Source organism: Phodopus roborovskii, unplaced genomic scaffold, assembly GCF_943737965.1.
Source record: "Phodopus roborovskii unplaced genomic scaffold, PHOROB, whole genome shotgun sequence".
Classification (NCBI taxonomy): domain Eukaryota; kingdom Metazoa; phylum Chordata; class Mammalia; order Rodentia; family Cricetidae; genus Phodopus; species Phodopus roborovskii.
The window spans coordinates 4,771,432-4,794,537 of NW_026125562.1; positions in this window are offsets into that span (position 1 = coordinate 4,771,432).

A 23,106-nucleotide genomic window follows, 5' to 3' on the forward strand; every position below is an offset into this window, starting at 1 on the left:
TTGGCTCTCATTCTGTAGCAGGGGACTTGGAGCCAGTGTGGGTGTGTGCCACAACAGTGGTGTTGAGAGTTCCAGCAGAGAAATGCAGGAAACCCAGGTCCAAAACAGAGGCCACCGCAGGGCAGCAGCCAGGTCGCTGCTGGAGATTCAGAGGGAGCTGTCAGGCTCCTCAGCCAGCTGGGAGCTCATGCTCTGATTCTGAAATGTCAGAGCTGCTCAGGATGCCTCTCTGGAGAGCTGACTGCTCCCAAAGAATGAGATAATAATTGCACTGAAAATTCAGGAGAAGCAGAAGGCTTGTAGAACACATTGGGAATTTTAATCACTTTCTCAGAATGGCTTTCATTAACATCCCTTCTAGCCCTTCCTAGGTGTGTCCAGTGCCTCCCTCATTTTAGCTGACAGGTAATTAGTGCTCTGGCTGAGAAGGGAATGGCAGGCTGCTCCGATCAAGGAAGACAATGCATACAAAGACACTGCAGCAACTGTAAAGGCTGCTGCTGCTGGAAAGGGAACCTCCTGACCCCACCGCAGTTCAGACTGCTTTCACCCAGAGCCACTCAAATATCCATACACATCATGTCATCTGACACCATTGCTCAAGCTGTCCTCTTCCTGTCCAGAATGCATGGATGATCTGTGCTTTTTCTGCCCACAAACTCCACTCATTTCTCAAGGCTGACTTCATAGAAATTGCTTGGGAGCAATCCCTTTCTCCCTGGCAGAATCAAGCACTCATCCTTTCCTATATTAAGGCATTTTGAAAAAGGCGACAGTTTCTGGCATGTAGTAACTACATGATAAATATCCCTTTCCTTTAGCTCACAGTTTCATTCTTTGCATGTCTGTCTCTTCCAGCATAAGAAATGAGCTTCTTATTCTTGATATTCAACAATGACTACACAAAGCCTGGCTAATGAGTGCTCAACAAATGTTTGTTGAATTAAAGCAGCAACAATAGGGAAATGAGATAACCTGGAAGATGTGAGAGGGAAGGAAATGACCTTGCTCAGCTGGGAGCCCTTGAGGAACACTAGCTACTCTGAGTTCATCCAAGAACTGTATAGGTAAAAGGGACACTTCTAATTCTAATGTATAAACACTGAGAAACCCCCACCAACTTACCTATTCTAATAGTATGCAGTCTTGTTTATCGCTGCTGGTGCTTTATGTTGCATTAGCTTAGAGTTCAAAAGGATACACTGGACTGTCACCTCAGGCCTCAGTTACTCCACCAGCAACAAGGGACACAGAAAATCATGATTTTATGAGTAACCCCGCGTTTCAGCCCCCCAGGCACTTCTTTAGAAGACAGGTGTCACAGGGGTAGGTATGTATAGTGTTTCAGAAACATTTGTTACAAGAGGAGACTCATAGTTGCTTTCCTTTTCTTTTTTTTCTTAACTTTCTCTGATGCCACATGCCATGTTGACTTATTCAAAGCTGCAAGGAGAAGATAATAGCATCCATTGCCCTGCTAGCACACCACAAAGGAGCTCTCTATCCAAGGTTTTGGCTAACAGTTTAGGCATCACCAGGACCTTGTTAAAAATGCAGATTCTTACATGCAGGTGTGCTGGCACATGCCATTAATGTCAGCAGGCAGGAGACTGAGGCAGAAGGATCTCTTTAAGTTTGAAGCCAGTCTGGGTTACATAATGGGTTACAAGCTATCAAGGATTACACAGTGAGACCCTGTCTTAAAGCAAATAACAATAAAACAAATGAAAAACCCCAAACAAAATAACAGCATACTTCTGGAATCTCAGGCCCTGCCAGACCTTCAAAGTCAGAATATGACTTTTAATAAGACTCACAAGTACAGACATGGTGTAGTATAGAAGTGTGAATAGTAGTGTATTACATCTGAGGCTGTCCTCTAGTACACACACACACACGCACACACACACGAACACACATACACAAACACACATGAACACACATGAACACACATATGGACACAGGCATGAACACATACACTACTCACAAAAAGATTGTTTTAATTATTCTAAATCCTTTTTAGTTCTTAAAGTCAGCCTAGCTTTCTTTTTTGAAAACACTGACACTTTGATTGCGTTTTCATTGAATCTCTAGATTATTTGGGAAGAATGGGTATCTTAATAATATCAGGTTTTGCAACATGAACATAATATATATTTCCATTTCTTTAAGTCTTTCAATTTCTCTTAACAATATTTTATAGTGCTTAGCATAGGCACTTTTCATTATAGTTCTAGATGTTTAATCTATTGGTAAGTGATAGTTTTAGGTTTCTTTTATTCCAGTTGCTTATATTTACTTTATAGCAATTCAGCTAATTTTTATTTAATGAACTTGATTTGCATTCAAATGTTGAAATAACTCTATAATTTGTGATAAATTCATTTAGAGTTGCATTATTTATCTGGACCACTGATTGAATGATACCATTCACTTTGAGGGGAGGTCTTCTCCACCTCCACCTTAATTCTTTCTGAAAGTTCTCATCCAGACACTCAGAGAGGTGTCACCTAGATTCACTTGAAATCCTATCAAGTTGTCAAGTTGTCAATTTACATTATACTCATCTCATCTTTGGTAAATCAAATTCCTGAGGAATTAACATTTTGTAAAACACATGGGTACATATTTATTAAAAAGAAACTTTGAAAAAATGAAGGTGCATTATCGTCTTCTAGATACCCAGGTACTATTTTCCAATATTTTGTTAATGATATTTGCACCCATGTTCTCAGGAAACTGGTAGTCTGAAGTTTTATTTTCTTATAATGTAATGTTTTGGTCAGGCTTTTTAAAAACATTTTTATTAGTTTGTTGGGAATTTCATACAATGTGTTTTGAGCACATCCACCACATTTTCTCCAGCTCTTTCCAGACCCATACACCTTGCCCAAATTTGTATCCATTTTTAAAATTTTGAACCCATCATGGCCAAATATTCTTGGATATATGGCATTGTACTGGAGTGTTGGATTTACCAAATGCTACATTCTAAGAGAAAATGAACCTACCCTCTTCAGGCAGCTATTAATTGCACTTAGTTCCTCAGCTAGGGGTGGGATTTCATGTCCACCACCCTCTCTTCATGCTGTAATTTGATCTTATTTGAGCTTCTGTTGGTCTTGTGTATGTTATCACAAATGCTGTGAGTTTGTATGTGCAGCTGCTCTGTTATATTTAAAAGGCATCATTTTCTTGTAGCCATCCACTGCCCCTGGGTCTTAGACTCCTTTAATCCCAATTCCCATAATTATCCCTGCAATTTTTGAGGAATAGCTGTGATATAGCTACTTTATTTAGGGATGAGCATCTGAAATTCATTTACTCTCTGCACCTTGAATAATTTTAGGACTTTGTAATAGTCATCCTCCAACAAATAGAAAAGAAACTTCTCTAATGATGGTTGAGAGATGCATGAATCTATGTACAATAAGTCATTAGGAGTCACTTTAATACTACCTCCACTCAGCAGAGTAATAGTACTGGGTTCTGCCCTGGGGCCTATAACCTCTTTAGCCATAGATTGTCTAGCCATAGATTCTTGACTTGATAATAATGTCAGATATAAGTTTCATACTTGGAGTGGAACTTCAATTGAATAGTAGCTGGTTACTTCCATGATGTTTGTGTCACAGTTACACCACTATGCATGTCCTGCTAGGCCAATCATTACTGGAGTTTTAGGGTTCCTTGCTAGATAAGACTGATGATTATTGATGTATACAATAGCATTTTTGAGCACCATGAAAGCTAACTAGTAGTGGTGAAACTTCTAGATTTCAAGCATTTTATTTTCACTATATTCCATGACTCAAATATGTAGTATCTGCAGGAATAAGTTTTTACCAACAAGTTCTGGAAAATAACCAAGAACGTTGGCAATAGTTTTGTAATATGGGGAGCGTTGGATCCTTGATTCCAAAAACTTTAAAAGAAGCAACCTATTCCTAATCCCAGGTTGTGTGTGTGTGTGTGTGTGTGTGTGTGTGTGTGTGTGTGTGTAATTTTCCTTCAGTAGTAGTTTGTACTTGTTTCATATAATGTGTTTGGAAGATAGTCCTAACCTCTATTTTACCAAGTTTATATAATATTAGTATCATTTTTTCTAAATATTTGCCTTAATTTACCATTGAACTATATGGGACTACAGTTTCCTTCATGGCAAGATTTTCAAACATAGATTTGAGTTATCCCACTTATCATGTATATTTGTAGCTATTAATATATTTTATTACCTCTCTTTTTCAGAGGCTATAGTCAAGATGTAAAATCAATTAATAAAAATAAAAATGTTTTTTATGTTTTGTGCACCTTTTGGTAATTTGTCATGTAAATTGCCAAACATCTTTGCATGATTCTGTTTATTATATTGCCCAATTTACCATTTTACGTGTGTAATATATGTACTATAGGTAATATATGCCATTTCATTCTTTGCTGAGATTAAAAATTTAAATTTTCTCCTATAATTCTTTGTCAATATTTGGAATGCTATTGTTACCTGGCAAATTAACATTAATGCTAGCAACTGAAAACCACCAATTTAGTTTGTGGCTCAGAAGTTTTAGAATAGTTCAACGGAACCAGTGGAATCCTCAGTGGAGATGTATTTAGCTGCCAGAGTGGTTAGGTCATGTCAGTAACTAGGATGGATATCCAAGATGGCTTCCTCACAAGGCTGGCTGTTGATGTTGACTATGGGCTGCCAACTTGCTCATCAGCTGTCTTCCTCCAGGGCAGGAATCTCAAGAGAATTGGGTGGAAGTTAATTTCACTGTTCGGATATAGTTTGGAAGTAAATAAGTGCCACATCCACCAAATTCTATTAGTCTCGAGCAAATCATCAAAGCCAGCCTTGATTAAGGGGAACAGTATAGGCTTTCTCTTTTGATGAGAAAAATAGAGAAAAAAAAATTCTGTTCACCTTGTTTAACCTGGCCAATCAGTATAGGTGGTGGTAGGAATTATCAATTTCATTAATATTTTCAAATAATCAGTGTTTTCATTGATTCTCACCTGCTTGACCATTTTTATGTAATTGGTTTATTTTCTTTCATTAACTTTGAATTTAGTTTTCTCTTTGATTTAAGCTTATTAATATGGGAGTAAACTTGGGTCACTGATTTTATGCTTTCTTCTTGTTCTAATAAAGGTATTTAAAGTATTTGAAGCTACAAAGTCCAAAAAGCATTACAAATTTGAAGAAACTGTAATTTACAAAATTTTAAAGATTGCCACACACTCTTCATGTAGAGCCCTACAGTGAGATATTTAAGGTTTCCATAGGAGTTAGGTTGGTGATTTACACTTGCCAGGAGAGCCCACATTTTGCATTGAACGTTCTTCAAAGTCTTGTCAAGTGGTTAGAAATTCTGTGCTTGTAGAGAGGCTGGAATGCTTCAGATTCAGAGACTAATTACCTTGGGCTATCTTGGTCTGCTTTGAATATTCTCTTATAGTGCATCTGAGTATATCACCTAACATCATATATGCTGTGTATATGTATATATGACCTTAACATTGTGAGTACTTTTGGAATGCATAAATAGAATCTAGCCTCACAAACCCAAAAGCTAAGAATGCCATCAGGTAACATTTGAGGCCTGCAGCAAAGGATTTCCTGTTTGGGTGTATCAATCTATGACTTTCTTTGTTCAGTTACTCAAAATACTTCATTGGAATTTTATATCATTGGAACATGGAATTTGTCGTATCCTAAATTAGTATTCTTGGGTCATGGTCAATAATATTTGGCTTCAGACTAAAACTGTCTCTTATGTGAGAGCTGTTTTGTTTTCTGCTGCCATTGTTTATTTGCTCACTTTTTAAAAAAGTGTCAACAGGGCTGACTATACCATTCTCTTTTCTAGTATAAAGACCAGGAGTAAAGACCTAAAACCATATTGCTTGGATTTAATCCAACCTCTGCAGTTAGGAGCTGTGTGACTCCGGCTAATTACTGAGCCATTTGTGCTTCCATTTCTTCTCAAATAATAAATTAACAGATTATTGACAGGATATGTCACAGTACAAATGCATAACACCCCCATGTATGTATGTATGTATGTATGTATGTATGTATGTATGTATGTATATATGTATTATAAGAAGGTTAAATAAATTAAGGTTTGCAAAACAGCTTAGAACTGAAAAAAAATTCTCAGTATCTTTGCTGTATTACCATAGGGGGACAAGAGAGAGGCTCCTTATGTCATGAGTCAAGCATTAGTGCTGGACATTTGTTTTTTCATTTAAAATTACTCTAAAATTTACCCTCATTTTCTTTCAGAATTTAAGATTACAGCCATTAGTATGTTCTGTGTAATTTACAGCTACTTTTCAGAGCTCCTGAATCCATAGGGTATAAAGTGCTTAGTGATTACTAAATCTCAAGTACCATTTAAATGCATTACATACAAATATCTTTAGCTTTTACAACGGATCTCTAAGGTTTCCAAATCTGAAGGAATCTGTAAGCTAATTAGCCCCTGGTCTCCTTTACAGAAGAAATGATCCTCAACTCATATTCTAGCTTCTTATAAAGAATGGCTGGGCTAGTTTTCACTCCAAGGCTCTGGGACTTCCTAATCTTTCCCTTGTTCACAGCTGACTGAAAATGTAGCTTCAATCCTGAGCAGACAATAGAGCTCAGGGGTAGAAATAGAGTCCCGGAAACAAGACACGCCTGAGTTGAGTCCCAAGCTAGTGTTTGTTAGCTGTGTGATTTTGACATCTGGTTGACCATCTTTTGACTTAGTACACAAATATGAGCTAGGCCCCATTCTGCACTATGGGGTAGGAAACAAGTAAGGAGAGAGAAGAATCTATCTATAGAAACCTTATATGCTGGTGGCTCTACAGATTCCTTGTACAGTTGTCCTGAGCATAATTGACATAATGCAGTTAACAAAGCTTAGCACAGTGTTCCTGGAACATACTTAAAAGGGCATAATATCAGAAAAGTGAAAACTTGCTAAACTTCATATTTTTTTGAGATATTTTGACATAGTAGTATAGAGGAGTTACCTTAAAGAACAACATAATTTCTTATTCATGTGGTCAGAAGGATTTTTTTCAATGGTCATTCTTCCAAAGACCAAAAGATGAAAAGTACAGCTAACATATTATAACATTTAAAAATATTTTTGATAGTCTCTAATACAACTAGAAAGGAAATTTTACTTATATCTTAACTAAGAAGACAAGGATTATTGGTAATTAAGTGTCCCCCTTACATTGTTTATCTCAGACCTACAGACAGATGGTCTAAATGAGACTGAGAATCATCAATGATTTTTGAAGCTCATTTTAAACCCAAATATTGTTGTTCTAAATATGACAACATACATAATAGTAGAGGGATAAAGTAGATTAAGAATAATATAAAGTCAGGCAGTGGTAGTGCACATCTTTAATCCCAGCACTTGGGAGGCAGAGGCAGGAAGATCTAAGTGAGTTCAAGGCCAGGCTGATCTACAAAGCGAGTTCTAGGACAGCCAGGACTGTTATACAGGACTTTTAAATTCTGTCTCAAAAAAAAAACCCCAAAAACAAAACCAAAAAGAAAGAAAGCAAAATAATATTATGGAATAAACCATTTTATACTTCTGAAGAGAAATCACCTACACCTAGAGAATTAATATCCTTTACTCTCATTTATTATTATGAATGGGCATTACCATCACCCCATGAAAGATCAGTCCTTTAAATCTGACACTGCAGTGTAGTCAGTCACCTGTTTATTCTTAGTAGGATATTGCCTTCTTAGGGGCAGGGACCATGTGCTACATCTTTATATTTATTGTTTGTTCATGATGCTTGGTACATAGTTGATCATGAATGTATTTTTTGTTTGTTTGGTTTTTTTGAGATAGGGTTTTTCTGTGGCCTTGGAGGCTGTCCTGGAACTAGCTCTTATAGACCAGGCTGTTCTCGAAATGAGTGTATTTTGAACTGAACAGAAACATTTATTTCAAATCATAGTTGAATACATTATTTACAGTCTAAAATAAATTTTATCTAACTTTCTTTTGGGTTTATAAGATCTACCAAAACCATTAAACCAATGATGGCATATTTATTTTAAAATACTTTGAATCAAAGTAAGCTAAATCCTAAGTTAAACACTTTAGTTTAAACATTTTAAAAATATTATGTCATCCCCAAATTACAACTTTATAATAGATTACTACAAAGATATCTAATACTAAAATCAAGAATAGAATCTACTGCTAGTAGGCATGATTCCAATACCAAAATTTAAAAACTATTATTTTAATATCTATTCCTTCTGTTTGGCTTATTAAACTACTTGGCACAAATATTAGATGAATGAGTTTTACAGTATTTGATTATAATGAAGAGACAGATATCATTTTCTATTTAAGGACACTGAGTAATTTTCAATTGAGTGTTAAATGAAGAGACTGACATCTGCTCAAGCTTTTTGATAATTATTTTAGAAAGATTAGTGAATGGAGAATTAATGAAAAAGGAATGATTGTACTTTAATATGCAAATTGGGGAGCAGAGGCATAAACTGAGGAATTAAGGACTAAAAGTAATTTGACAAATATTTACCAAGAACCTCTTCTATGGTATAGGACCTTGTAGGTCTTATAGAAAAAAAGAAGCCTGGTTTGTGGAAGGGGCCTTTAAGTCTAGGGAACAGCTCTTCAAAGAAGTCCTAATAAAGCTGAGCCTCAAAATATAGGAGCTTGGTTCTAGCCACTTTGCTTCCTGGAGCTTTTTGGCATAATTCAAATTTGCTTAGTTCTTTTCCACTTCTGAGCTCCAGAAACTCAAAGAAATTAGGAGAGAACACATGGCCACACACAAAGCAGGTGCTGTTACATAACATTCCTCAGGGATGGAATACCAGCTTGTCTTACATTTAACATAAATATGAGAGGCTACTCAAATAACTCTTCCCTAAACAGAAAGTGTGTTCCAAGGTGACTATCACATTTAGCATCATCCCTGCTAAAATAAATAAATCTAACTAAGTACTGCAGCATAAAAATATTTTTTTCTGTCTCACCAGTCTTTTACATTATATGAAAAGCCAAGTATATGCTGCACAGCGTCTAGGTTGGTGTCTAGCATAACGTTGAATTAAATGTGTGTGTGCTGCACACCTTCCCATGCCCTCCTTCCTCAGCTACTTTGAGAAGTACATGGTCCTGCTTCTGAGAGAGAATGTAAATCAGGCTCTCATCATTTAGCATGGGCAGCTGGCCTCACCTCCTGCACATCTGGTATGTAAAGCATGCAAGTCTTCCTTTAATCAACAATTCCGAATAATAGCATTTCCGACTCTCATCAGAAAATCCAAACAGTAACTGATTGCAATGCAGCTCCTGCCAAATGTTCCCTGGGACAGTTGATGCTCCAGAGAAACTGACTAATGGATACGTTATCTATATGTGTTCTTCTCTAAGCTTTTTCTTTGAATTTAGAGGCCATTAAAAGTGTATCTGGACTATATTATAGCAATTTTTCATAAAATCCTTTTCTAATTTGAAATGTTCTGCCCCTTTATCTACCTTTTTAGACAATCTATACTACAACTATCTACTTAGCTTGGTACCACAGATCCATAATAAATATTTGAATATTGGAAGAATAAATGTTTTGATATATTTCTGGGTTTTCTCCTCCAATAAAGGCAAAAGTGAAAAAATAACATCTATTAAAGTTTCCTTTATATTCTGTTTTTCTCTTGGGACAATGTCTTCCCTTTAGCCTTCATGTCTCTCTTTCTGTCAATCCAAACATCTTTCTTTGTTTCTTAGACAGAAGTCTAAGCTTTTACCACCCTGGTGTCAGTACAGTTAATGGCCAAACGCCTGCTTTTGTAATTGTTTTTACTCCTGTATCCTTGCTTGCTTGACTGTGAGCCATTTCAGTACATGCCCGTGCTGTCTTCATCTTTGGAACTGCAGCATATGACACAGGGCCTTGCCCAAAGTAGGTTAATAAATGCTTGAATGTCAAGAGAAAGAATAAAACAATTCAGTCTCACTTATATAACCACCTGAACATTTCTCCCTTGAATATGGTTAACAGAGAAACTTACTTTTAGCACATTTTAATGGGTTCTTGCTTTTTGTACACACACACACACACACACACACACACACACACACACACACACACGTATATATACATACACACATACATAACACATATATATCATGATATATCATCGTGATTCCTGCCACTCAGGTGAGAGAGACATGCCTATAAGCATATGCAAAGTAATCTAGATTAAGTATTTAAATGCCAACATAAAGAAGGTGACTAAGAGAGTGGGGGAGATGGAGATGACTAAACTAGTTTCATCGTGAGTTAGTGATTTGTAGCTTGCGGTTGACTATAAATGAGAAGAATTTTAGCAGACAGGCATGGTTATGGGAAACCTAGTCCATGTAGAGGGAATAGCTGTCATTCATGTATCGATTCATCTATTCATTCACAAGATTTGATGAAGGACTGAGGTTTCTAGTATGCAGACACTACTTTCATCTTTGTATTCACGAAGACTTAGTATGATCTTGGTACCTGATAACTTTTCAGTAGATACTAATTGCAAAATAGTTTATGAATAGAGTTCTAAATAGGCAAGAAAAGATAGATTAAACCAAAGTAGGAAGGATCCAGTTTTGCTTGTGTGGGTGGTCATTCAATGTTCTTCAAGTGAAGGTTAGAAGTGAAGGGTGGATTATAAGAAACGAGTCAGGAGGCACTGGACACCCTTTCCATGTCCACAGGACATTTGCTCATGTTCTTAAACTTAACAGAAGACCTTAGAGCATCTCTGGGAATTTCAATGACTTTCCTGTTGAGGATGAAATACACATGTTTATGCATACAAAACTCATTAAGGTCATTAGTCTTGAGCTGGACATCAGCAAATTAGATGCAAGTAAATTGGATGTAGAAATCATCAAGCCTTGCCCAATCACAGGGGGCTTCACCCTAGTCCTTTAGTGTTTCATTCTTAAAAGCAGATTGAAATCAAGGAAGCTATCCATTCTAGAAAGACTTACAACATAGAACAGTAAGGGCAGGCAAAATGGCTCAGTGGGTAAAATTACTTGCTGAGAAACTTTGACAACCTGAGTTTGCTCCTTGCAATCTGTCAGGGAAAAAGGGCTTCTACATGAATGCGTCCACACTCACACATGAAGAATAAATAAAACACAATTTAAAAAGGAGAAAGAAAAAACACAACAGAAACTCCCTTTAAAGAAAACATTAACATCCCCAGAGACAAAAATGCTTAAAAAGTAACATTATGAATTAAAATGTGCTCATATGAGTTCACAATATAACTAAAATTGACAATTTTAAAGAAGCAAAGAAATTTTATTGGGAAAAGAAAACAAAGATAAAAATGATAAGAAAAAGATGTCCCTTCATAAAACAAATGCTACTAAAACTCGAAGCTCACATAAAATCTCACACACTTATAGTTGAAGACTTCAACACTCCACTCTCACTGCTAGACAGAACCACCAGTCAGAAACTTAACAAAGAAACAAAAGAACTAACAGAAGTTATGTCCCATTTGGGTTGAACAGACATCTATAGAACACATCCATCCAAACATAAAAGAATATACCTTCTTCTCTGCTCCACATGAAACCTTCTCTAAAATCGGCCACATACTAGGCAACATAACAAACCTCAACAGATACAAAAAAATTGGAAAAGTCCCTTGTATCTTATCAGACCACCATGGTGTGAAGTTGGAATTCAACAACAACACAAATCAGAGAAACCCTACAAACTAATGGAAACTGAACAATGTGCAATTGCACCATACCTGGGTCAAAAAAGAAATGAAAGAAATTAAGGACTTCCTAAAATTCAATGAGAATGAGGACAAACATACCCGAACTTCTGGGACACCTTGAAAGCAGTATTTCGAGGGAAGTTCATTGCAATAAATGCCCATGTGAAGAAAATGGAGGAGAGCCACATTGGAGAATTAACAGCACAACTGAAAGCCTTAGAAAAAAAAAGAAGCAAACTCACCCCAGAGGAGTAGACCCAGAAAATAATCAATTTGAGGACTTAAATCAATAAAGTAGAAACCAGAAAACAATACAAAAAAATCAGTGCAACAAAGAGTTGTTTTTTTCGAGAAAATCAATAAGAAAGACAAACCTTTATCCAAACTAATGAAAAAGCATAGAGAGAACATGCAAATCAACAAAATCGGAAATGAAAAAGGGAACATAAAAATGGATACAGAGGAAATCTAGACAATTTTCAGGTCATACTTTGAAAACCTGTATTCCACAAAATTTGAAAATTCAAAGGAAATGGACAAATTTCTGGACAACTATCACTTACCAAAATTAAATCAAGAACAGACAAACAACTTAAATAGACCTATAACCCCTAATGAAATAGGAGTAGTTCTCGAAAGCCTGCCAACCAAAAAAAGCCCAGGAACAGATGGCTTCAGTGCAGAATTCTACCAGAAATTCAAGGAAGAGCTAATACCAATACTCCTCAAATTGTTCCACACAATAGAAACAGAAGGTTCATTTCCAAACTCTTTATATGAGGCTACACTCACCTGGGTACCCAAGCCGCACAAAGACACAACTAAGAAAGAAAACTAAGACTAATATCCCTCATTAACATTGATGCAAAAATACGCAATAAAATACTGGCAAACCGAGTCCAAGAATACATCAGAGAAATCATCCACCATGACTAAGTAGGCTTCATCCCTGGGTTGCAGGGAAGGTTTAACATATGAAAATCTATCAACGTGACCCACCATATAAACAAACTGAAAAAGAAAAACCACATGATCATCTCCCTAGATGCTGAAAAAGTCTTCAACAAAATTTACCACACTTTCATGATAAAGGTCGTGGAGAGATCAGAGATAACAGGAACATACCTAAACAGAATAAGAGCAATATAGAGTAATCCAACAGCCAACATCAAACTGAATGGAGAGAAGCTTAAGGTGATTCCTCTAAAATCTGGAACAAGACAAGGCTGCCCCCTCTCTCCATATCTCTCCAATATTGTACTTGAAGTTCTAGCTAAAGCTATTAGACAACAAAAGGAGATCAAGGGGATCCAAACTGGAAAGGAAGAAGTCGAATTGTCTCTATTTGCAGATGATATGATGGTTTACATAAGTGACCCAACAAACTCTACCAGGGAACTCCTACAGCTGATAAAGACCTTCAGTAAACTAGCAGGATACAAGATAAACTCAAAAAATTATCAGTAGCCCTACTTTATTCAAATGACAAAGGGGCAGAGAAAGAAATCAGAGAAACATCACATTTAAAATAGCCACAAGCAACATAAAGTATCTTGGTGTAATGCCTACCAAACAAGTGAAAGACCTATATGATAAGGTTCTTGTGGCTCTAAAGAAAGAAATTAAAGATACCAGAAAATGGAACGATCTCCTATGTTCTTGGATAGGTAGGATGAACATAGTAAATATGGCAATCTTGCCAAAAGCAATCTATAGAGTCAATGCAATCTCAATTAATATCCCATCACAATTCTTCACTGACCTTGAAAGGATAATCAACTTTATATGGAAAAACAAAAGACCCAGGATAGCCAAAACAACCCTGTACAATAAAGGAATTTCAGGCAGCATCACTATCCCTGACTTTAAGCTCTACTACAGAGCTATAGTCCTGAAAACAGCCTGGTATTGGCACCAAAAATAGACAAGTAGACCAATGGAATTGAATTGAAAATCCTGATATTAACCCACATACCTATGGACACCTAATTTTTGACAAAACAGCTAAAAGTATATAATGGGAGGAGGATAGCATCTTCAACAAATGGTGCTGGCACAACTGGATGATGGTGTGTAGAATACTGCAGATAGACCCATGTCTGTTGCCATGTACAAAACTCAAGTCCAAATGATCAAAGACCTAAACATAAATTCAGCCACACTGAACCTCTTAGAAGAGAAATTAGGAGGTACCCTTGAACAAATTGGTACAGAAGACCCCTTCCTGAACATAACTCCAGTAGAACAGACACTGAGATCGACAATTAATAAACGGGACCTTCTCAAACTTAGAAGCTTCTGTAAGGCAAAGGACACAGTTGACAAGACCAAACGGCAGCTCACAGGCTGGGAAAAGATTTTCACCAACCCTACATCTGACAGAGGGCTGATTTCCAAAATATACAAAGGACTCAAGAAATGAGTCAACAAAACACCAAATAACCCTATTAAAAAATGGGGCACAGAACTGAAGAAAGAATTCTCAATAGCGGAAATCAAAAAGGTTGAAAAACACTTAAGAAAGTGCTCAACATCCTTAGCTATCAGGGAAATGCAAATCAAAACAACTTTGAGATACCATCTTACTCCTTCCAGAATTAGAAACACCAATGACAACTTATGCTGGAGAGGATGTGGAGAAAGGGGAACACTCCTCCACTGCTGGTGGGAGTGCAAACTCGTACAGCCATTTTGGAAATCAGTATGGTGGTTCCTCAGGAAAATGGGAATCAGTCTACCACAGGACCCAGCAATTAACCTCTTAGGCATATATCCAAATGATCCACATCCATACAACAAAGACATGTGCTCAACTATGTTCATAGCAGCATTATTTGTAAGCAAGAACCAGGAAGCAACCTAGATGCCCCTCAATTGAAGAATGGATAAAGAAGATGTGACACATCTACATAGTGGAATACTACTCTGAGGGAAAAACAATAGAATCTTGAAATTCGCAGGCAAGTGGATGGCACTTGAAGAAACCATCCTGAATGAGGTAACCCAGTCACAAAAAGAGGAACATGGTATGTACTCACTCATATATGGATTTTAGACCTAGAGCAAAGGATCACCAACCTATAATTCACACCACCAAAGGAACTAGGATACAAGGTAGATTCTAAGAGCTTCATATAAGGTCCTTCACTGAAGGAGGAAGGGACAAGTTCTCCAGAGTACATGGGGAATGGGGGAGTCAGTTTAGTGGAGAGGGAACTAGGGGAAAGAGAAGGGGAGGAGAGGAAAATATGTGGTACTAGGAAGATTGAGTCAGGGGAGGAATAGAAAAGAGAAGAGAGAGAGACAGACAGAGAGAGAGAGAGAGAGAGAGAGAGAGAGAGAGAGAGAGAGAGAGCGAGCATAAAACAGGGAGCCATTATAGGTTTTAATAGAAAACTGAACCTAGCTAGAGAAATGTCCAGAGACCTACAAGGCTGACCCCAACTAACAATTTGAGCAACAGTGAAAAGGCTACCATAGATGCCCTTCCCTGATAGTGAGAGCAACAACTAACTTATTCGCCAACATGGAGCCCCCATGATGGAAACAGAAGCAGACACCGACAACTAAACACTGAGCTGAACTAGAATCTAGATGCAGAGAGGGAGGACAAGACAGGCTGCAGAAACTCATCGGGACAGCTGACCTGAACAAGGAGGAGTTAATGGTCCCCCAGACTGATAGCTGGTAATTCAGCATGGGTCTGACTCAGACCCCTGAACATGGGTCTCAGCTAGAAGGCCTGGGTATTCTAAGTGATCTCAGGCAGTGGAACCAGGATGTATTCCTGGTGCACCAAAGGACTTTGGGAGCACATTCCCCATGGAAGTACTCTCCCTTAACCTAGAGGCAAGAGGGAGGGCCTAGTCCCTACTCCAAATGACTTGACAGGTTTAGATGTCCCCTCCTAGAGGGCATCACCCTACATGTGGAGTGGTGGGGGATGGGATGGGAGGGTTTTCAGGGTGCATGTGAGTGTGAGAGAGAAAGAGAGAGGGATGGGGAACTGGGATCGACATGTAAAATAAAAAATAAATAAAATTATATATAAAGATGTGCCTACTGGGAGATTCCAATACCAACTAATAGAAAGTACAACCAAGGGAACAGAGAAAGTGGATAAAGTAGAATTACCAAAGAAATATTTGATGCAGTTTTTTGCATATGTGTAAGGTGCCCATTTGTGTGTATATGTGCATTTACTGATATGTTAGTGCATGTGTGTGCCTGGGTGCACATGCACAAATATACATGGCTGTGGAGTCTCAAAATTGATGTCAGTTGTCTTCCTCAATTAATCGCCACCTTTTTCATTGCAGCAAGGTTCTTCAGGTAGACCAGAACTCCCTGGTTGGGCTACTTGTCTATTTGTCTGGCTTAGTTCACGATTCCAACTCTGCTGGAATTATAGGGGTGTCAGCATGACACACACACACAAACACACACACACACACACACACACATTTAAAATTTTTCTCATTTTACATATTGATCCCAGTTCCCTTTCCCTCCCTCCCATGCCCCTCCACCCCCTCCCATCCCATCCCCCCTACTCCACAGGGAGGGTGGTGCCTTTCTAGGAGGGATCACCAAAATCTTTCAAGTCTTTTGGAGTAGGGACTATGCCCTCCCTTCTCCTTCTGCCTTTAGGTTAAGGGAATATCCCTCCATGGAGAATGTGCTCCCAAAGTCCTTTTGTGGACCAGGGATACATCCTGGTTCCACTATCAGAGGTCCCTTAGACTGCCCAGGTCTTCTAACTGAGTCCCATGTTCAGGGGGTCTGGGTTGGTCCAATGATGGTTTCCCAGCTGTCAGTCTGGGGGTCCATGAGCTTTCCCTTGTTCAGGTCAGCTGTCTCTGTAGGTTTCTGTAGCGTGGTCTTGATTCCTTTGCTCATGACTCCTCCCTCTCTGCAACTAGATTCCAGAAGTTTGGCTCAGTGTTTAGCTGGACCAGCCAACTTCTTATGTGGATTATGGGCATCTACATTTTGGTCTTTATGCTATACTGCAACTGTTTTACCTGCTGAGCCACCTCCTGTTCCTGATAGCACTTTGGAAAACAAAACCATACATATTTAGATTAAAATTCCAAAAGCCATTCCCTCAATATATAACTTAGTAAAAGGCCATGCCAAAACACATACTTATGAAATTTCAGTGCACTAGAGATAAAGAAAACAGAAACATGTTCCAAAGACAAAAGACAGGCTACTCACAGAGCTTCAGTAGTTAGCACCTGTTTTGGAAAATAGACATTAGTGGAGAACAATTTTCAGTATTATAAAGAAACATTATTTCCTGCCTGGGAATAGACGGTTGGCCAAACCATTACTATGTACCACAGATACACTTTAAACAAACAGTATTTTCAGCAAAATTGCCCAATGTATTGTGTCTCAAAAACCTTAGGACAACATGCTCCACCTAATAACAACAAAGACATGAGAATTACAGCAGACAGGGTGTTCTCAAGAAAGAAGTGAAAGAAATTCTCAGTCTGGGTGTGAGTGTGTATGTGAAGGGGATTTCAGGACAGTGGCTATGTAACTGATTCAGAAAGGAAGTGATCTATGAGGTATACCTTTAAGAAAAACAATGGGTGGGGAATGGGACAGGAGGGGGCTGGGGGAATTGGGAGGGAGGGAGAGGAAACTGGGATCGATATGTAAAATATAAACAAACAAGCAAACATAAGAAAAACAATGGCATGCTCAGAAACTGTATTTGAGAAGCTGTTGGAGGAAAGGGGAAGGTTCAGTCAGTTACTGATAAATGGAAGTTTTAAGAGCACTGAAAATACTAAGACCCAGTGGTAACTAATGCCGTAGAATGAAGCAATGGGGTGGGGGGTCATTGCTATTGGACTCAGAAATGGGTATTGAGTACAGGGTTCTGACAAGATAAATATTGACTGTTGGTGTGAAGACAATTACAAATGTAACCACAGAGAAGATCAAGAAGAAAAGCCATTGGGAAGGCTTGCTGGGAGCTTCAGGAAGTCAAATAGCCTGACACAAGGACATCAGCACACAAGTATATTGGAAAACCTTGGGCAAACACTATAAGCTTATTATGTAGATTATGAAGACAAATACTAGCTGACGTAGCTAAAAGAGTTGAAAATGGTTTCACCCCTACTATATTTCTATCTATGGTGAGTATTGAGGTATTGAGGGTTTTTTTTTTTTTTTTTTTTGCAGTGAGTGGCTCTAGAGGGCACAGTTCTGACTTCTAGTGGTTCAGTCATGTGACAGTGAAACTTATTAAATAAAAACTATACTTTCAGTTTGCCCTTTTTGGGTCCACGGACATAGAATAGAACAGGTTCTTAAAATGTGTGGCAGCAGCCAGACTTGAAGCCTCAGTGTCATTTCTCATCACAGCGATAGGTACTCAGCTATGAACTGTGATACCAGTGTTTTCTGTTTTCATATGCCATCGTGTCTGCAAAATGCCCATCTGTGCATATACAGAGGGCATGCAGCAATTTGTTGTGAAAAAGACTTTGTGTTAGATGATTTCACTTAATAACTCGGAAGTTCTGAAGTTCATCTTACTCAATTATTTTAATGTCCTCTGACTGAAGATGTTTTTCAAGCTATGATGGATTAACCTGGCTTCAACGTTGCATGAAAGTCAAGGAGCAACCAAATGGGCTGTTCATGATTCAAGTTGAGATCTCTGTCTCTTGGGAGCAGGACCAGGGCTGGGACAGGTTACTATGAGATGGGGCTTGATCTATAGCTTTTTAAAAAATGTATAATTGTTTTCCTCTTAAATGTATGTGTTTTTATTCTTTTGAAGTCTAAAATTAAAAAGGGAGAAGAAAGATTTGAGATGCACATTTCAGACAGAATCATCAAAATTTGGCAACCTAAGAGACAGGTAGATAAAAAGGAGAAAGTAGAGAATATTCTGCTAGATAAAGAAGCAAAACAAAGTCACAACTAGGACATCAAATTCCCCAAACAGAGGAAGTCAGAACTATAGAAGTTAAAAAACAAACAAACAAACAAACAAACAAACCAAACCAAAAAACAACTTCCAGGGGACATGGATAATAGCGCCACCTGCTGGTGCATGGGAAATGATACAGGTCTTGTGTCTCAGTCCCATGGTTCCTGCTGCTTCCTCCTCTAAAGATGAAGGTGAGGATACCAACTTCCCAACCAACTTTTGCTGTTGTTTTTATGAAATGCAGTGACAAAATTGCTGCAATAATATGTCATTCTCAATATTACATAATGGAAATCTTATGAAATTAATCTGTCCAAAGAAAAGATTATGCTACTGAAAATTGATTTTGTTTTCAAAATTCGATCAGCTATTTCCATGATCTTGGGAAAGACAGTCCTTCTTTTAGGTGTTAAGGAGGCTGGGTGACATTTTCGTAACGGAGAGATGGATCTTGGATTTCAGGATCTTTTTTGGAGACTCTCAGGAAAATTCTCTGGCCCAGAGGAGCAAGCCCAGGAGACGAGAGTACAGAGAATCTGCCAGACTCAGGATGAGGCCCTTCCCTACTTCACGATGAGGCTCTGCCCCTTTAGTAGACAAACAAACAATGTAGGCCTGAACACAAGCTCTTCATCTAGTCCAGGAGGACTTCTCAGCAAAGATAGATCACATCTTGTGTCTCAACACAAGAAGAAACAGATGTCTGGAAGGAGAAGTAGTCTGGGTGGAATGCGGTACAAATTTACCACTGTCTAGCTCCAAGGAGGAGGATCCTTACAGTGATTAGTTTCTGGTGGCGGTGGAGGAAATCCCTAGTTGATCCTGCCTGGCATCTAACTGTCCCAGGTGAATCCAAATCCCTCTTCCCTCACTACAATTTGGTTTCATGGAATTTACTAATAATGACTATAGTCAGGCAGCAGCTCAGTAGACACCCTCATCAGGTGTTGTGTAACAGGAGCGAGGTGTTGAGAGATGCACCTTTATGTAGTTTTGTCATTAGGTGAATATCACAGAGTGTTTACATAAACCTAGGCGAGTAGCCTATTGCACACCTAACCTTTTCAGCCATCCGTTTCAGAATGGGGAGGTCTCACCCAGGCTGCAGATTTCTTCTGGAAAGGAATTCCCCCTCACAAGCAGCTCATCTAGAGTGCCTCCCCCTGCTTCTTCTTTTTCACATGGACTCACGGAATAAATAATGAGCCCAGAATCTCTTAAAACACCCAGTATTTGCAGTGTATTCAAGATCAAAATCAGGCCTGCCCTTTCTTTCTGCATTGAAAACTCACTCTGCATCACCCTTATGGTCTTGATGCTGATGCAACTCAGTGCCTGGCTTCCAGCTCAGGTCGTCAGAAGTTACTCCACATCTGCTGCAAGCTCTCCTTGCAACTATGTTTATGTCCTAGCCTTCAGTGATTTCACAGCTTCTGACATTTAACAATTCTTCTTCAAGATCATAGCTACATGAGACATGCCTGACTAGAGAGAAATAGCCATCACTGATTTTTTTACTCCATGGTCCCTAGTCATTTTTAATTTTGTTTCTAGGCCAGTCACTCACCATGATCCCTTACAGACAACAGTAGCACTAGATCCTGCTCACTTAGAGGCCATGGTGAGCCAAATAACACAAGGTTAAGTCAAACCTAAGAGAACATGATGCTCAAGGTGTGAAGAATAATGTCAGGGATAATACAGCACATTGTTTTCCAGAGCTCTTTCTTTCTATAAATAGAAGGAGTACATTCTAAGACAAATGAAACAAAACAACAACAAAACACTAGCAGAAACACAAACCAAAGCAGAGTCATTTATTAAATTGCCAAGAATTATATGGAGTGGAGGGGTGGGATGGGGGTGATTGGGAGGCATGGTGAGGGAGAGAAGGAGGGAGGAAAAGAGGGAGGAAGGGAAGGAGGGAGGGAGGAAGGGAGGGAGAGGAAACTGGGATCGATATGTAAAAGAAGAAGAAAATAAAAAAGAATAATATACTATATGACACTGGTGGCAGTAATACACATACCAGAAACACCTCAAACAGGTGGCCCACAATTGACTTAAATGTTATGTGATGCATGATTGCACTCTATTCCATGTACTGTTCTCAGCATTACCCTCAGAAAGCCATTTATATATACACATATTTAATATAAATATGTATTATGTACCCATGTATGATCTTGTTTTGTTTGATCCATCACAGCCTCTAAATTATACTTAGAGTCTAAATGAACAGGATTCACTAATGTCAGTAAGAGCCAAATTGGCTCTTCGGTCTCCCCACTCTGGCACCAAGGCAGGGATGTGGAGCTACAAAGGGAGAAACCAATGACACACTTAGGGATACTGTACCGTAAGTTTCTCAGCAGGGTTGATCTGAGCCAGACAAACTGACCTTTGTGTTTTAACTTTCTCTAGCTTGGGAAGTGGTAGCTCATGCCTTTAATCCCAGCACTCAGCATGGAGAGGCATGGATTTCTGTGAGTTCAAAGATAGCCCAACTCAGAGAGAAGAGAGAGAGAGAGAGAGAGAGAGAGAGAGAGAGAGAGAGAGAGAGAGAGAGAGAGAGAGAGAGAGAGAGGATGGTGGTCTGGAACAGCTCTACATAGGGAGACTCTGTCTCCGAAAAAATACTCATTCTTTTCAGAGACTCTGAGCACTTTTAAAATTTAATGACTTATACCAGCTTCTCCTCCTCCTCCATGTACCTGAAATGCCCATTTTCTTGGCAAATTCCTGGTCTTTCTTCATGATTGTGATTTGCTGACACTGTCCATGAGAAACAGTTTTGGATCAGTACATAGTAAACCTGGAGACAAGATGAACAACATTTTTGGAGCATGAGTAGCCCTCACACACATACACAAGAAAAGGGCACCTGGATCAGCTGAAAGATGGGCCAAAGGAAGACCTGCGGGATAGCCACAGCTCCCCACACTGCAAGAGAAACGTTTTGGGGGTCAATCATGCCACCAGATGTCCGATGAAGTACTTAACACTATTGAGCATATAATCAATAAATTTAGCAGAGAAAAAAGAATCCATTCAGTTTCAATAGGATGCTGGGTCACTCCTACCTTCTGTCTATGGTTGACTGTGAGTGCTCTGGGAAGGAGACATGTGGACTCCAGCCACATGTCTTCTGGGTACTATGAATAATACTGCTATGAGCATGCAAATACAAGTGTCTGCTTGAGCCTCTGATTTCTGCTTATTCTGGGTATACACTCAGAAATAGATAGATCATATGGTAATTCTATTTTTAATTTTTCTGAGGATATGCTGTACTGTTTTCCGTAGCATCTACACCATTTTACCTCCCCATCAACAGATAAAATGTGCTCCAATTTCTTCACATCCTTACTAACACATTTTATCTTTTCCTTTCTTCAACCCCTTCATATATATTGGCAAGGTCTTGCTAAGGAAGCCAAGGCTGGCCTTACAATTGTGATCTTCCTGCCTTTGCCTCACAAATTCTAGGATTGAGAACTGTGATTAAGGGTGACTCAAACTATATAACTGTGCCCCTGATGCAAGAGAAAACAAGCGTTCTACATGTCCCCCTACTTTCCACTTCCCAAAGTTTTGCTCAATAGCCTCCAATGAGACAAAAGCACTACTATGACTCTAGATTTGAATGGGGTTAGGGTGGGTGGTGGAGTGGGCAGGAAGGGGCTCATAATGCATAGGAAACTATCTTATGGAGTCTTCTAGTTCCTGGGACTGTCCTCTGTGATCTTTATGGATATGCAGACAGAGGTCACAAAATCATTCAAAATCATTACTCAGTCTTCCCCTTTGCAAGGCCAATTCAGAGGGTCTGTCTGGCATGCACTCAAGACTGTAGACTCTACACATAGAAGATTTACTCTCAGGACCCTGGTAAACATAAAATGAGACAAATGCACTTAAACAACACACAACAATGTCCTTTCCAAATAAAGAGCTTGGCACATGACCAGCACCCAGGAAATATTATTCAACCAAGTAAATACATGCTATCAGTACTGTGACTTCTGCTGACATTCCCTATTATTTCCTGGACAGACTTGGCTCTTGTAATCTTCCTCACTGTTATTGTTCTGACTCCAAAACGTTGAAGTTTCTTGTCCTTGTGGGGTCTGTTTCATCTGCTTTCTGTTTGTTCCCATCTGGAGAACCTGAGCTCTTCCTCTCAGCTTCAGATAAGCTATGGCCAAGCCTGCAGCTGTTCTCTTCTCCCCACATTATTCCTGTCTCCTCCTTGCTCCTATGTTTTCCTACCTACTTCCTGGCACTGTTCTTTCCAACTGCACAACTTTCACTTGTCTTTATGCCTCACAGATCGATGACTTTG